At 38.6% G+C, this 16,392-nt stretch overlaps 1 long non-coding RNA gene across 3 annotated transcripts in view; it reads left to right on the top strand.

Annotated features, from left to right (window-relative positions):
• LOC116888273 overlaps nt 1-16,392 on the top strand; it is a 74,232-nt gene that overhangs the window by 3,494 nt on the left and 54,346 nt on the right. For 2 of the 3 annotated variants that reach the window (XR_004386297.1, XR_004386298.1), the window contains exon 3: nt 1,274-1,354. This is a non-coding gene — a long non-coding RNA (uncharacterized LOC116888273). Of the gene's footprint in view, nt 1-1,273; nt 1,782-16,392 lie in introns of those variants that run through there. The other variant, XR_004386296.1, reaches the window with a different exon arrangement.

Genomic DNA, 16,392 nt, shown 5'->3' with positions numbered 1-16,392 from the left:
GCAACTTGTCAGAACACCTTTCAGTCCAGATCATGTTGGGTCCTTGGTAGGTGGGACAATACCTTGATAGGATTGCTTAGATATGTAAATCCTTTAATCTCACTTTAGGACTTTGACTGGCTTGGGAGATACTGAGTCTATTTGTCCTTCTTTTTATTGTGGCTACATTCCATACATTTCCCCTTTCTCTTTACCACTTTTAATTTGGCTCTTTTTACTGGCTTTTTGAGGATAGGTGGCAGGACCTGACTTGGCATAGATATTATGAACCTCGCCCGAAGTTTGATAACTCATTCTCACTTACCCTCTCTCTTTCACCCTCCCTCCCTCTCCCCACCTCTCTGTCTCACCCACACACACACACACACACACACACACACACACACACACACACACACACACACACACACACAGAGTTGTTTTAGGGGGTGGAGTGCTGCTAAGAATGGGACCCAGGGCCTTGAATACATACCAGGTAAGTGTTCTAACCCTGACTATCTCCAGTCCTATATTGTGATTTTTTTGACATGCCTTTTCATTTGGGTCAAGCTGGGTATGAGCTAAAAGAAATCTAAAATAAAATTCTGTGATGATTTTGAAAATTAAAAGGGCCTTGACTGACATGGTGGTATATAATTTTAGTCTTGCCTCTCAGGAAGCAGTATCAGGTAAAATCTGTGTTATGTACTGAAACCCTGCCTCAAAACAAAACAAAGCAGCAGGGCAGGGAGTGGTAGCACACCCTTTACTTTCAGTGTGTAGGAGGCAAATGATGGCTCGGTCTACAGAGCAAGTTCCAGGACAGGCAGGGCTACACAGAGAAACCCTGTCTCAAAAGACCAGACCAAAAACCCTGAAAGGCAAACATTGTCAAGTTGGACTTTTGACCAGTGGAAAGCAAATAGGAAGTATAGATTCCAGGTATAGACTAAGCCAAAGAAGAACAGATAATTATGAAAAGACCCAATCGGTAAAGAGAGGTTTTAGGACAGGGAATAACGAAGCATAGAGGAACAGAAAGTATGCTCTGAAGGAGGCGTCAGATTTATCAGATGAATTAGACACTGGGAAGTTCCGGTAGGATAGGGTCTAAACCTAGAGAAGGAAAAAGATTAAGGTTGTGATGTGTTGACTTTTGAATCAGAGATTCCCGACTGAAAAACCAGAGGTGTTTTAGACATAATTTACCTTTGAGGTCTAACAAATGTAGAAAAGTACAAAGTGCATTAATCCAAAGTATACTGCTCACTCAATGTTTTCTGTGACTATGCAGCCCGTGACAGATCAAGCCTGGTGCACTTCAGAAGAGTTTGTGCCTGATCTATTCAATATTCATCTCAACTCCATCGTGAAGGTAAACTAAATTACCATTAAAACAACAACAATAAAAATTGTCAGTCCATTGCTTTGATGTGGTTTTAAGGTCCATATAAATAATATCACATAATAGAAACTCTCTGGTGTATGTCTTCTTTCACAGATTATGGGATTAATGGATCCATTGAATAAATTGAGTGATAATGTACTTGTTTCTTGTTACATCTTTGGGAAGTGTCCAGGATTTGGCTAAACTGAATAAAGCATCTTTGAACATTCTTGCTTGTTTTCTCTGGTGCACATTCCTACTCAGTTCTCCTGACATAAATGTAGGCAAATGTGTGGTACTCATAGCACTGAGCTTTGGTAGATGTTGCCAGCAGTTTCCTATAGTGGTTGTACCAATTAAAATTCTACTAGTGGCATATAAAAACTTCTGGTTCTTCTATAATAGTGGTTTCTTTTTTTTTTTATGTTCTTTCTTTGTTGCTAAGGCTGGTCTGTAATGCCTGAGCTAAAGTGATCCCAATTTCCCAAGCAGGAAACTACGCACAAATAATTTTTATTTGAATTTTACTTATTTTTGATGAGGGCACAGTTGTATTTTCATAGGTTTTAAAATACATACTTTAAAATTGTGGTTAAAATATGCATACATGTAAATTATTATTTAAGCTATTTTCTAGTATATTGTTAGTGGCATTAAGTTTGTTCACATTGTTACATAAGTATTTCTACTATTCACAAGAAATCTTAAAAAAAACAAAGCTCTGATAAAATATAATGCCTTGTTCCACTTTGTTAATATGGCAACCAACATACTAGTTTCTGTCTATGAATTTAGCACTGTAGGTGCTTTGTGAGTAGAATCTTAAAGTGCTCTGGGTTGTTGTCATCTTATTTCAGTTAGAATACTGCTTCTATGTATGTTATACAATATCCATTCACTGGTCTTCAGACTCTTGACTAGTCCCACCTTTTGGCTGTTGTGAATAATGCTGCCATACGCATAAAGGGTACAGATACCTCCTGAAGACTATTATCAGTACTTTCAATACAGAGAGAGAGAGAGAGAGAGAGAGAGAGAGAGAGAGAGAGAGAGAGAGAGAGGGAGAGAGAGAGAGAAACAGACACAGAGACAGAGACAGAGACAGACAGAGAGAGACAGAGACAGAGCGACAGACAGAGAGAGAGAGAGACAGACACAGACAGAGACAGAGACAGAGAAGATTGAAGATTGTCTGAAAGAATGTATTTTTATTGTTTTAAGGAACTGCTATATGGTTTGTGTAGTGCGTTAGACTATTTTACACTACTAACAGTAGCATGCAGGTTCTGATTTCTCATGCCAGTAGTGCCCATTCTAATTACTGTGAAGTGATCCTTGTGAGTTTAAACTACTATTGACATTTGTATATCCTTTCTTAGTGTCTGGTCTGTTCAAATCTTTTACTGCTTTGTTTTTGCTGTTTTGTTTGTTTTTAAGGCAGTAGCTCAGCCTGGCCCTGTACTTGGTATATAACTCAAGTTGACCTTCAAATGTCCAACTTGCAATTTTCTTGGTCCAGGCTCTCGCAATGAAATTAATGTCATGAAGCACCATGCCCAACTCTTTCCTCACTTTTGATCCCCCTTATTTTATCATTAGAAATATCATATTCATCATGTGAGTCCTTTGTGAGATGTATGTGTATTTCTGGGTTTGATTATAGTCACCTGTAATCCTATCACTCTGGAGATGGTGGTTGGAAGATTGTTAGTTCAAGTACAGCCTGGGCCACTAGTGATACCCTGTTTTAGACAAAAACCAGAAAAGCCCACCTCTTTTCTTCCAACCTGTGGTTTGCCTTTTAATTCTTAACATGACTTTTGATGTTTTTAATACAGTCTACTTACATTTTTTTCTTTTTTCTTTTATGGCTATTGCCTTTTTGTTCTTCGTAGAAAATCTTTGCCTACTTCAGAGGTCTTTTCCTGTTTAAATTTTTATTTTTTGAAATAAAGACTGACTGTATAGTCCCGGGCTGGCTTCTAATTTGAGCTGATTCCTCTGCCCTAGTTTCCTGAATGCTGGGTTTCTAAGCATGCATCACCATGATGGCCTTATATTTTAAAGCATCTCATAGCTATGACTACCTATGGTAGGAGTATCTGAATTTCAGCTGGCAGGTCCTCAAGAAGCCTTTGCTTAGCATTGAGAACCCCTAAGTGGAGTTCTTGGATGAACAGGTGACAATCCTCAGAAGTGACAAGTTTGTTCCAGCAGAGTATGCCTCCATTAACTAACCCCTACCACACAAAGGCTGCATCCCCTAAGCCTGGTTTTGTTTGTTTGTTTGTTTTTTGTGTTAAACTGGTGTCATCAGGGTCTGGCTACAGGTCCTGAAACTCCCAGGGTTTTTTATTTTTAAGTTTTTTTTTAATTGTAAAGGGCACATGCAGATAGTCTATTTGGTAGATGTCTTTTTAAGATAGCTACAGAGTTAAGTAGACCTTTTTCTGAGATGTTTGAGTCCAAAAGTACATTGGATATTTTAGGTTTTAGAATATTTATCCCTATCTAATGGGACCTGAGATTAAGCATGAATCTCTTTCATATTTATATAAATTATCCATACTGCTTGATTTTAAATATTTTTTTAATTTTGCCTTTGTTTTGACTCTATCATGATGTGAGATCAGGCATGAAGTGTTTCAGATTTTGTAGCATTCAGATTATGGATTAAGATAACCCCCAAATTCTAACACCAAAGTGGTCAAGCCAGGCAGATCAGAAGGTTGAGGCCAGCCTGAGCTGTTTATGTAAGCACATTTCAAATACATGCCACAAATATCAAAGCTGATAGCCCTTTCTGTAGTAGGCGGCGTAAAAATGCTTTTAAAAGTTGTATGTGCCCCAGCCCCTTTCTTAGTCTGTTGAGTGTATTTATAATCCTAGTGCTCATGAGGCAGAAACAGAAGGAGTAGCCCAAGTTTGAGACCAGCCTGGTCTAATGTGTGAGGCTCTACCTCAAAATCAAAATAAAACTATTTAAAATGATCAATATTTTGCCTGGACATAGACACTGCTACTCATGTTGTCTGCATTACTGTCATTGATATATTCGGGTCCTGGTTAGAGTGGGAAGAACCCATGGGGAAGACTGACAGCTAAAATGACAGAATAAAATGAGTAAAGTAGATGCCCCAAGTTTCCCTCTGTTCCCAATCACCATCACTGACGTTTAGAGTTATTTTTCTTTAGCCCCTGAGATTTTAATTGGCCCTCCCACTGAAATCTTTTATCATTTTGTTTTCTGCATCTTTATCATTCCCTGAATATTCTGCATTCACACCTTCACTGTCATATTTTGAACTTCCTTTCCCCCAGTGTTCTTAAGATAACCCCCAAATTCTAACACCAAAGTTGTCAAGGCAGGCAGATCAGAAGGTTGAGGCCAGCCTGAGCTGTATAATGATACCCTATCGTTTTTGTTTTGTTTTTTGAATCATGGTTTCTCTGTGCAGCCCTGGCTATCCTGAAACTCACTCTGTAGATCAGGCTGGCCTCCAACTCAGAGATCCACCTGCTTTTTTGCCTCCCAAGTGTTGGGATTAAAAGCAGTGTGCCACCACTACCCTGCTGAAACCCTATCTTTAAAACAAAACAAAACAGTAAAATTTTACCATGCAACATAACAAAAAGATGCCCTCTATCTGTTTCCCTACTTCAGGTCTGGATGTGGATCATTCATTAATGGTCTCTTGTCTGTGTCCCTAGGGATAAGTCACACACAAGTGACTTTGTTAGGAAACATGGACATTCCCTTTAGTCTACTCTTCTATTCTTCCTTAATTAATATGCTTACCATGCTTCTATGGTTCCAAAGTACAGACTTGCCTTGGTTACTTATCTTCCCACACAACTTTCCTTACCCTCCCAACTCATACTTAGTTGTTTGTCAAGTATCAAACTTTGCTCATCTCTGAAGCATCTTAAAAAGATATCTTCTTACCCTCACTCACTGACCCTTTTCCAATGTAGTAATTGCTTTCTAGTTGCCCCCCCCACGTCAAATTGGACTCTGTCCTTTAATCTGTCTTCCACTTGTCATCAGCTTTCTTTTTATATATATATATTTTTTATTAACTTGGGTATTTCTTATTTACATTTCGAGTGTTATTCCCTTTCCCGGTTTCCGGGCCAACACAGCCATCTATAATGGGATCTGATGCCCTCTTCTGGTGTGTCTGAAGACAGCTATAGTGTACTCATATACATTAAATAAATAATATTAAAAAAAAGAAAGAGTCATCAGCTTTCTTAAAACAGGTCTAATTATTCCATTTATTTCTTTAGAACAATCTGTAGCACTCAAGTCTTACAAGAGGGATTCAAATTCTACAGCAAGATGTTAGACCCTTCAGGATTTGCCTTCCATCTGGTTTCCTGCTCCATCATCTGCCACCTCCTCTCTACACTCCATCTGTCCTAAACTGTTTGCCATTCCTAGAACATTCTTTGAGTTCTTTCTTTCATCTTTGCTCTGCATCTCTGTTTTTGCTCTCACTCTTTCTTCTACTTCGTCTTCTTTTCCTTCTGCTGAGGAAGGAATCCAGATTGTGTCTTCTAGGCAAGTATTTAGAAAGTACCAGTGTTCTTGTCAAAATTGTGTTTGACTTTTTAAAACCTCCTCACATGGGGCCTCATTTTTAAAGTCAAGGTCTCACCTGGAATGTAACTCATCCTGGCCTCGAACTCATCATCTTTCCGCCTCTCTCAAGTGCTATAATTATAGATGTTTGATGCTGTACCATTGTAATATGGCCTTTTTGTAGATTTAGTTCTCCTAAGCAGATCATGTTACTGCTATCTATGTGTGTGGTTAGTGAAAATGACTGGAATTGCAAGCACTGTTCTGTGTTAATTTTTCATCCCCAGTAACCATCTGGTCAGTCCTTGAAATATTGAAGGTCTAATTCATATTTTGTTGAAGAATCAATTCTTTATCATCTGAGTTAGATTTTACTGTTTAACAGACCACCAAACTACTGAATTTAGTTAGTATTTTTAAATCACTTAATTAGATCCTGATTTTAAGACTGGGCAATTTGAGTAGGCTGCAGAGGCTGGGGCAGGGGGTGTTAAAGTTGGGCCTGTCTTTTGATGTTCATTTGTGGTTTAAAAAGTGGCTCTTCTTCTTGCCCCAACTACTTGTTCTACATGCTTTCCAATCTATAACTAGGTAGGTCAAGCTTGTTCACACCCAAGACTTTAAGAACAAACCAAGCCATACAAGAGTTCCTTGGACATGAAATCTAGACTTGAAAGATATTTCTGCTGTCTGAATGAAGTGCTGATAATGTTGACAAATGTGAGAAAATAGATTGACTCTCCTGATGAAGGGGACTGCAATCTTGTTGCAAGAAATCTGGAATCAATCTCAGTAGTAAGACTAAGAGATTAGACCAGGCTGGGGCCTGATGCCTTCTTTCACTATTTCACTAGCACAGTGGGCAATTTTGACTTGACCCATGGGTTTAATTGTGCCTAAGGGTACCCCAAGATGGCTTTATGGTTGGCCCTACTTTCACATCTTTTGATGTGAAACATCTACAAAAACATACTTTGTTAGCCTTGATGTCCCAGGATGAAGTGGAAGTACCATTAATGCTATGGTATGGGGAAGGATTTCCTTAGCTCAGCAAAAGGAGCACCAGCTTTCCTCTTGCCTCTACATTAAGCTAGTGGGCAGCCTTGAGAGAAGAGAACTTTGTTGTCGTGGAGTGCCCTCTAATACTGACCAATGATTGGTTTTCTTGAATTTGTTTTAAAAGTCATCTCCTAGGAGAATGTCAGGGAAAGGTTTACCTATATGAAAATATCTGCTGTTAGTGGTTTACTGATCTTAAACTTTTGTGTGTTTTCTAGCCTTTAGAAACTGTTGAAACTTTGCAGCATGAATTTAAATGTTCTTGACTTGCCTGATCCCCACTCAAGAATCTTTTTGAGGACTAGGATAAGTCTGCATAGGTCTATGATACAAGCATAATATGCTAAAGTATATATGTTGTGTGTGTGTGTGTGTGTGTGTGTGTGTGTGTGTAGTGACTAGTGTTGAAGAGAGTAAACTACCTTACCCCTGGATAGTTTCTTCTAGGACTTGGCTTCTGTACCCATCTGTATACCTTACAATAGGGTGGTAGACATGGAAGGATCGTGGTTTTGTGGTCAGCCTAGGCTACGTAGAGAAATCCTGTCTCAGAAAAAAATGAAAACAAAAACCATATATAACACTTATCACAGCTACAGCCATTTCTACAAATTGTAGATGGTCAATGGATGTTATCAAAAGGCATAGAGGAATGAGCAGCACATCGAGGGCTATTAGACTTTTTTTCATGAGTAGGTAGTGAATCCAGTACTCGCCACTGGCATAGCAGGAGCCAAATAATCCATAGCCTGTTAATTCTACCCAAATCAGACACTTTTGCTTGTAGATACATTTAGAATTTTAATCATTGCATGAGGCTATGACTGGGTAATCCCAGCACTCTGGAGGTGGAGGCAGGAAAGTGATAAGTCCAGTTTAAGTTATAGTGAGACTTTGTCACAAGTACCAAACAAAGAATTGTAACTTATATTAGCAAAATAAGTTTTGCTTTGAAGTCAGGATCTCAGCTCTCAGCTGGCCTCAGACTTTGCTGTGTAGCTTAGGATGACTTTGAACTGGTACTTTTCTGTGTCAATCTCCTGAGTGCTGGTATTATAGACATCATTATCATTAGTTAATATGTGCTGGATATATAACCCAGGGCTTTGTGCATACTAATTAGGCAAGAAGTCTATTAAATGAACTACATCCCCAATATTCATTCATTAATTTTCTTTTTCCAGAGAACAAAAATTTATAGACATTTAAGTCTCCCAATGCCCATTTAGAGGATTACAATAATTTAGTTGAAGGATCAGTATTTTAGTAATAAGTGAAATCAAAGTAGTTTAATAGATTTGAAAATAGGGTATTAATTGAGATAGTATTTGTGGGTCCTCATGCTTTATTTTTCTGAAAGAGCACTTTAACATATTACATAGTAAGAACTCTTAAGTAGTAGTTATTGACATGCATACATGGTATATATGTACCCATTGACACTTACTTGTGTGGTCTGTTGGTACGCACATTTAATATGTACAGTGCAAAGATGATTGTGTTCATATAGTTTTCATCTTTACATCATTCTTTGTAATTGGTGCCTTATTTTTCCTAGGGGTGGGGGGTATAAGGGAATGTTTGTTCACCACAGGAAGGGAGTCAGTAGAACGTATTTTGTGCAGCTGAAAAATAAAAAAGGATAAAAAGGGCAATTACTTTATAGGTCACCAGTTTCATCACACACACACACACACACACACACACACACACACACACACACACACACAATCTGTTAGTGCTGTCCCACTCTGAGTTAGCCTTCTATACCATATATATTCTTATATACCCCAAGATTAGTTGAAAACTGGGGTAGGCAGGAGGGAGTGTTGAATGGAGTCTTAGTTGAGGGTCAGGTTAATTCATTTAACATAACCATAGATGTGGCTATCACTGTTTTCTACTTTTTTCATTGCCATGAGTTTGAGGCCAAGCTGTTTTGTAGGTCACCACAACAGTCTTCCTGCATGATGGCAGTGATCATGTTATGCCTCTAAGATAGCTATACCACAGCAGTAATCTCAATATTCTAGCAATAGCTATGAGAAAATGCAGTGCTATTTGTGGATCCATACATAGAGGATCAGGACTGAATTTTATCGGAGATTAACAATTTTGTTGTATCATTATAAGTCTCTTATCTACCACAGTCTTCCATAAAGATAAATATAGGAGGCAAATAATGAGTTTACTAGGTGGAGGTGGTAGTTTCAGAAGGCACCTTTGTTAATACTGAGGAGAATTAATGAGCATACTGTTGGTTCTTACGTAGAGATTTAAAAATACACGCTTAAGATGGAGTACATGCTAATCACTCTCCTTTAATTTGAACTTATATTAGAGGACATTAAGAATGATTTGCATGTTTGGTACTCCTATTCCAAATTAATGATGTTTGTAGTACATTTCACCTCCTGCATTGGTGCTGTGGCATTGTCCATGCGATGGTTTTCTGGGCATAGGTTTAGTTCTGAGTCTGTTATCTGTGGCTATTGAGCTGGCTTGTCTACCAGCAGCCCAGCTGTGTGAAGGAGAAGCTTGCATTATAATTTGACAATAGCAGCAAAACCAAAACCTAGCAGTTATTTTTCCAGTATAATAAGAGCAGAGGAAAACAGTGGAATCTTAAAAAGTTTGCTCTAGAGGAAAGGTTTGGTGGCTTCATCCAGTGCCAAAGCTTCAGGTTTGTGTAGGATAGGAAGAACAGATGCTATCTGACCCTGGAACAGCTGTGTAAGGTTAACTGCTGTGTGCACCAAGGGAATAGCTTGTGTCCTGATGACTGACTCCACACAAAACAAGGTCATTGGTTATCCTTTCCTTCCATGATGGGAGAAATAACTTGACTATTGGAGCTCAAATGATAGTCCCAGACCACATCTTGACACAAGTATCTTTGCCTGTGAAAACCAGGTATAGTCATCTATGTGTATGTGTGTTCTGTAGATAAACACACCACACACCCAAGACAAAGGTTCATAGGGATTAAAGAGCTGGGGCTTCCTCCTCTGTTGCCCAGGAAAAGTCTCATGGTGAGCATCTGTTTTCACATGCATTCTCTTAGTGATGGAGGATGATACCTATGTGATTAGGGTGAATAAGTTTCTAATGTGCATTGCTTTGCATCACTGGGAGATCACACATGTTTGTGGAAATGTTTTACTGAAAATTTGAATCTTGGGAGAAGATATGATCATGGTTTTTCCTTGTGTTGGATTCAGGCAGCTGGTCTAGAGGTCAGGAGGCTATCAGAATGGTTCCCAGTCAGTTCCTAAGTGGCTTGGGTAGATGAGCTTCACCTTTATTGTTCTGGGGTTTGGTATTACCATTTGTCACATCAAAGTCTCTCCTGATTCTAAAAAATGTTGGTTTTAATGCTGTGTTTTTAATATGTTAGCATAAAACTATTACTGGGATTCCAAACATGGATATAGGGTAGATAACCTTAGTTGGTAAACTGCTGTGCTGACATAAGGACCTATGTTGATTACTAGGACTCATGTTAAGAAAAGAAAAATCTTGTCACAAAGTTTAATCCCAGTGCCAGCATCATAAATATTAGTTATATTTTATTGTATTTCTGATGCATGTTACTCTAACACTAACCTTATTCCTAAGGGAATGATACTAGCTTCAAATTATGTCATCCTATAGAGTGTCCTCCTTTTCCTTTGTTGGGTGAATACAGTGAATCTTGCACTTTTGGACCTTGGATGGCATTTATACACTGTAGGAGAGTCATTTATACATTGTAGGAGGGCTACTTTTTTGTAGCTTCCTGCCCACTAAATATTTGATTCTTTCAATTAATCATGGGCTTGGTGAGCACTACTAATAAAACCTTTTACTTGGAAATACTGTGCAACTATTAAGAGACTTTGTACTGACTTCTAGAGACCTCTTGCCTAATAGTTCAGACTTTTTCTAGAGGTTTCCTTCTGCCACTTCTCTCAATTCCTTGTTCCACCTCCCTCTCCTCCAGATCAACTCTTCCTTTGTTTCAAATAAACAAGTCTCCTAGGGAGGCTAATCCACCAAACATGACCTTACAAGTACAATAAGACTAGGAACAAACCCTCATTAAGGCTGGATGAAGCAAATCAGTAGGAGAAAAAGGGTCCCTAGCACAGACAAATGAGTCATAGATACTCTCCCACTCTCACAGGAGCACCAAGCTACACAGCCGTAAGGTATATGTATAGGACCTAGCTTAGTCCCACACAGGCTACGAATTTGCTGCCCCATTCTCTGTGAGACCCTATGAGTCTTGCTTAGTCGATTCTGTTGACTGTGTTCTCATGGTGTCCTCATTCCCTCTGTCTCCTACAAGCCGTCCTTCTTCTCTTGTGCAGGATTCTTCCCAGTGTTTAACTGTGGGAGACAGTGTCTTATTCGCCTAGAACTTGCTAAGTTAGCTAGACAGTGGACCCCAGGGATCTGTCCATTTCCCCATACTATCACACCTTAAAAAAAGACAGGGTTCTGGCGGTTAAATTCATGTCCCCATGCTTGCAAAGCAGCACTTCGTAAGTGATAAACTGTCTCCCTAGCACCTCACCTTAGTCCCTGTGGTGTACCATAAAGCTTCATTCATTATTCTCCTTACTGCAAATCTTCCCTTTTCTTGGCAGACAGCAGTGTGAGCTTGGAGTCTCCATATGCCTAGGAAGGAAGGAAATGATATTATCTGGTAGCCTCAGAAGGGTTTTTTCCTTGTATTTGTGTCTTTGAGTGCCTCAGTAATTTCATGTCAATCTCATAGGATTTTTCTACATAAACTGTCAGATGAGATGTGCAGTTTCATAATATGTGCCATTTGCATGTTCTTATCTGTCCCCGGGTCTTCTGTTTAAATATTAAACAGTTTCTAGCTTTGTGATAAAATGTAATTTTGGTGGTAAGCACCTGCTGACTCATTACAGTATTTCCAAAGGAGGAAAATGGGACTAATTAGACAGTATGCTTCTCTTCAAAATATTTTCTTTACAGGCTTTTCAGTTTCCCAGCTTTGATTTGTCTAGAAAAGACTTATAGATAGGAGTTGGTAATGAAGGTACTTTCAGCTGATGGATTTCTTATCACATACACTCACTTCTCCCTGTAGTAAAATGAGGCATGGCTGTCATTAAAATCCCTCCCTTTTTGGAGGTGAATTTGCTCCTGAGAATGAGTACTGCTAATAGGCAATGTGCATGGTTTGCGTGTGTGCAAAGCCAAGCATACGCCTCTCAGATTACTTAAATTTGAACCACTTCATTGTTGAGGAGCAATTATTATTACTTTCTGTCTTGAAATGGGGTCTTGCTATGCAGTCTTGGCTGGGCTCAAACTGGAGATCCTTCTGTCTCAGCTTCTGGAACACGTAGCACCACACCTGGCTGTTAAGCATTTCAGTTATTTTATTTGAGACTGGGTAAGAGTTGGCCAGAGTAAGAAATGTTCAGAATTGGTGGAGGTTCTGTGTTCAAATTTTTGGCTCTGTTTCCCATAAGCCTTTTTACCTGGAAAGGGCTGCTGCTTCTTCAAGATGATATACACCCATACATTTGTTGAAGTAAGTTCTAAAAAGTCTGTCATGAGGTTACTTAAGTCATTTTTGTAAGCATCATATGTTACCTTATATAAAGCAAGGCAATGTAACCAAATATCGTATTGTACATAGATGTATACACTGTACTTCTAGACTGCCAGCCAGAGGGTGGTTTGCAGTTGCATTTCTACACATGTGAGTAATGCACTGTGTTAAATTGAACATTAGAAGGAATTTTAGGCTTCCATTTTTGATATACACTTCCTTGTAGGTTCAAATGACTGGTTGATTCCTAATCCTGGCTTAGTCCTTCAGATTTCAGTGAACCATCTATCACTTGGAAATTAAGGTCATTTTGGGATTTCAAAAAAAATATTGTCAGTATCAAATCAGATAATATTAGTATGCAGATTTCTCTAATTTATTTGCATTTTGTGAGACACCAGTGGGAAATAAGTCAGGGTATATGGATGTCTAATAAATTTTGAGTATTCAGATTCAGTCCTAGGCTTTTTATTCATCTGCTGATCTGCTGTGGGATCTTGGGCAAATCCTCCACTCTTTTTTTTTTTTTTTTTTTTTTTGTTTTTTTTTTTTTTTTTTTTGTTTGTTTTTCCTGCTTGTTTTTTTTTGCCCCTTGTGTTTGTTGGGTGCCTGCAGAGGGCAGAAGGGGGCGTGGTCCCAGTCTTTGGAAGTGAAGTTGCAGACTCTTGTGAACTGGCATGTAGGTGGGGGAATCACACGTGGGCCATGGAAGAGCCAGTGCACTTACCTGCCGACCTAACGCACCAGCCCTAGCCTCCACTTCTAGAAGCCTTAGTCTCTTCAATCGGACCAGGGATGGACTAGTTACAGTCTTTGGTTTCAGTGCTGCTGTGGGGATCAAGTAGAACCTCTTCATGTGTGAAGTCTCTTTCTTAAAAACAGAAAACTATAAAACATTAATTATCATTAGGTTTAATGTTGCAGTCCTTGTCAACAGCAGCCATCTGTTTGTTGTATGTCACTGTCAAAAGCAAGATGTGAAAATGGCCTGGGTATTTCAATTTTACACACACACACACACACACACACACACACACACACACACACACACACACACACACACACACACCTTGACTTTCATTCACACCTTAAGTTTTTTGTTGCTTTTGTTTTGGTAGTCCAGCTGACACGATTCAAATTAAGAGCTGTCTCTTAGAAACCACTAAAATAGAGGACCAGAAGGGATAGTGGAATCATATTTTTCATTTTTTTTCTCTTCAAAGATGCAGCTTAGGAAGACTTACAGAGGTAGCAAGGGCTGCTTCAAGGCAAAACCACCACTAAGGCACTACTAGTAGCTCCTGTTTTTAGTTGAAACTCTGATTTATTTAGTTACTTAATAGTATTTGTTTCATTTAAGACAGCATCTACGTAGCTCAGGATTGACTTAAATGCGTAGTCCTTATGCCTCAGTATCCCAAGAATTTTAGGATTTATAAACATGCAAAGCACATACACAGTTTTGATCAAGGATTCCCTCCCCAAAATTCTTTAGTGTTAAAATATTAGGGTTCTCTTCCTTTCTACCTTATGACCCTTTTCCCATTCGGATAACGGCACTTCTCTCTCCCTAAAGAAGACTGACTTCTTTTTAAAAGACATTATCTTAGATAGACTCAATTGTAATTATAGGGGTCTTTAAAAGCTATCTGTGCTTTCACAGCCCTCATATCTGAGTATAAGAACTGCTGAGGATTTTAACTTTCTTTGACTATTATCCCTAGTTAATGCCTCATTGATGTCCTTCCTGTAAGAGATATGATTACATCTGTTTTCTCTGATATTAGCTATCATGAAAGAAAGCTTATGAGTCAGGTGCTCTCTATATTGCCATGTTTAATGTGCTAAATGGGTCAAGAAGTAGATAGTAAATCGTTTTATGGATGAGGAAACATTATATTGTAGTTAGCTTCCACAAGGTCAAACTGCTAGTAACCAATGACCTTGAGGTTTTATTGCACAATAAAGAGGAAAATTTTGAGGTGTGGTATTTGTACTTTTGCCAGGGCATGCTCATAGTTTATATGGTCTAAAGCTGTATTTTACAAAGTGGTTCAGACTGCATTTTGAAAGTTGAAGACAAACGTGTATGTAATTGAAACAGTATGACTCTAATACACTTAGAAGAAAGGACAAAATAAGATTAATTCCAGCAAATTCTTGATTCTATTTTATAATTTCCTTTACTGTTCTGTGCATGTGTGTGGTGTAGTTTCCATAGCTGTAATCAGTGGTCTACTTTTTAAGTTTTACATTATTAATTCAAGTTGTTAGATGTCTCTGTAATTATTATCATAAGTAGCCCACAGATTGTTTCAGAATTTTATCTTGTAAAAGTAATGCTGAACTAAAAGCTGTCTGGGATACACCATTTGGCCAAGAAAAGAGAATATCAGGAAGATTCTATTAGTCAAGAATCTCAGTAGTTAAACTAGTAATTTCATCTGCTACCTGGGAGAGGGGATATAATAATCAGAGGCAGAAAATCAAAATATGATTAGGATTAGTGAGATATATAATATCTCACTAATAAAATACAATACAAATATGAGAGTTTAGTGGCATGTATTTGTAATATCAACATGTGGGTTGATAAAACAGGAGGATGGCAAGTTTGAGGTGAGTCTGTACTGCATTCTCCAAACTAAACTATTCTCCAAAAATAGAAGTAGAGGCCAGCAAAATGACTTAGCAGGGAGACTTGAATTTGATCCCCCAACCCATGTAAAGGAAAAAGGAGGGAACTGAATCCCCAAGGTTATCTTCTGGCTTCTACACATGCACATCATATACTTATATATACATATACTACTACTAATAAATAAAATGAGAATTGAGACCTAGCAGATGTCTCCTCACTAAAATGATTGCAGTGTAACCACCATCTCCAGTATCCACATAACAAACTGGATGTGGTGACACATGCCTATGATCCCAATATTAGAAAGGCAGATTAAAAAGGCATGCTAGCCAACCAGCCCTAGCTGAATCTTCATTTCAAGTTAGTGAAAGACCCTGTCTGAAAAGATTAGAAGGGAAAAGACTCAGGAAAACACTAAACATTGATATCTAGCCACTACACATTTGTTTGTGTGAATATACATAACTATGAATGGGTACATACACACAGTAACCAATACAAAATAAGCTGTCCAGTTGGTTTGTGTTTTGAGGCAAGGTCTCAATACATCATCCAAAGCTGGCTTTAAGTTCCTGGACTTATGGTGATGCTTCTGCTTCAGCTGTCTGCTAACTAACCTGGACTATAGGTGCTCACATCTCACCTGGTCTAGACTGGTTGGTTTTGAATCAAGACTCTGACCTTGAAACAGGGCTCTGTCTTCAGGCACTTGATGCCTCTGAAATGGAGGGAACAACTGTGTGGGAAGTATGCACTTTACCTGACATACTGTGATAGACTGCTAGCAAATGCTGCTTCCCTCCAGAGATGTAATTTTGCCATGAAATTGAGTGTGCTATTTTGGTGCTGCTGTTTGGATGGAACTTGACTTTTTTAGGTTTTTAACTGAAGTGTACATAGTGCTGTGGATTTTCTAATTATGAAAAAGACAGGCTGAATTTGTAGTTTACACTTATTAAATCCTTTTTATTTTTGCTGTGTTTTTGGAAATGACCTAGTGTCTCATATTGCTAGGCAAGCCTTCAACCACTGAACTACACTGTCAGTATAAACCCTTCTAGAAAGCACATAATCATTATTTGGGAACATATCCGAAATCTCTGGCTCCAACGTCCAAAAACTGCTAACAATATACTGAATGCTGGGATGTGGTGGAGAGTGGTAGA

Source organism: Rattus rattus, chromosome X (assembly GCF_011064425.1).
Source record: "Rattus rattus isolate New Zealand chromosome X, Rrattus_CSIRO_v1, whole genome shotgun sequence".
NCBI lineage: Eukaryota > Metazoa > Chordata > Mammalia > Rodentia > Muridae > Rattus > Rattus rattus.
This window is presented reverse-complemented; position numbering and strand designations above follow the sequence as displayed.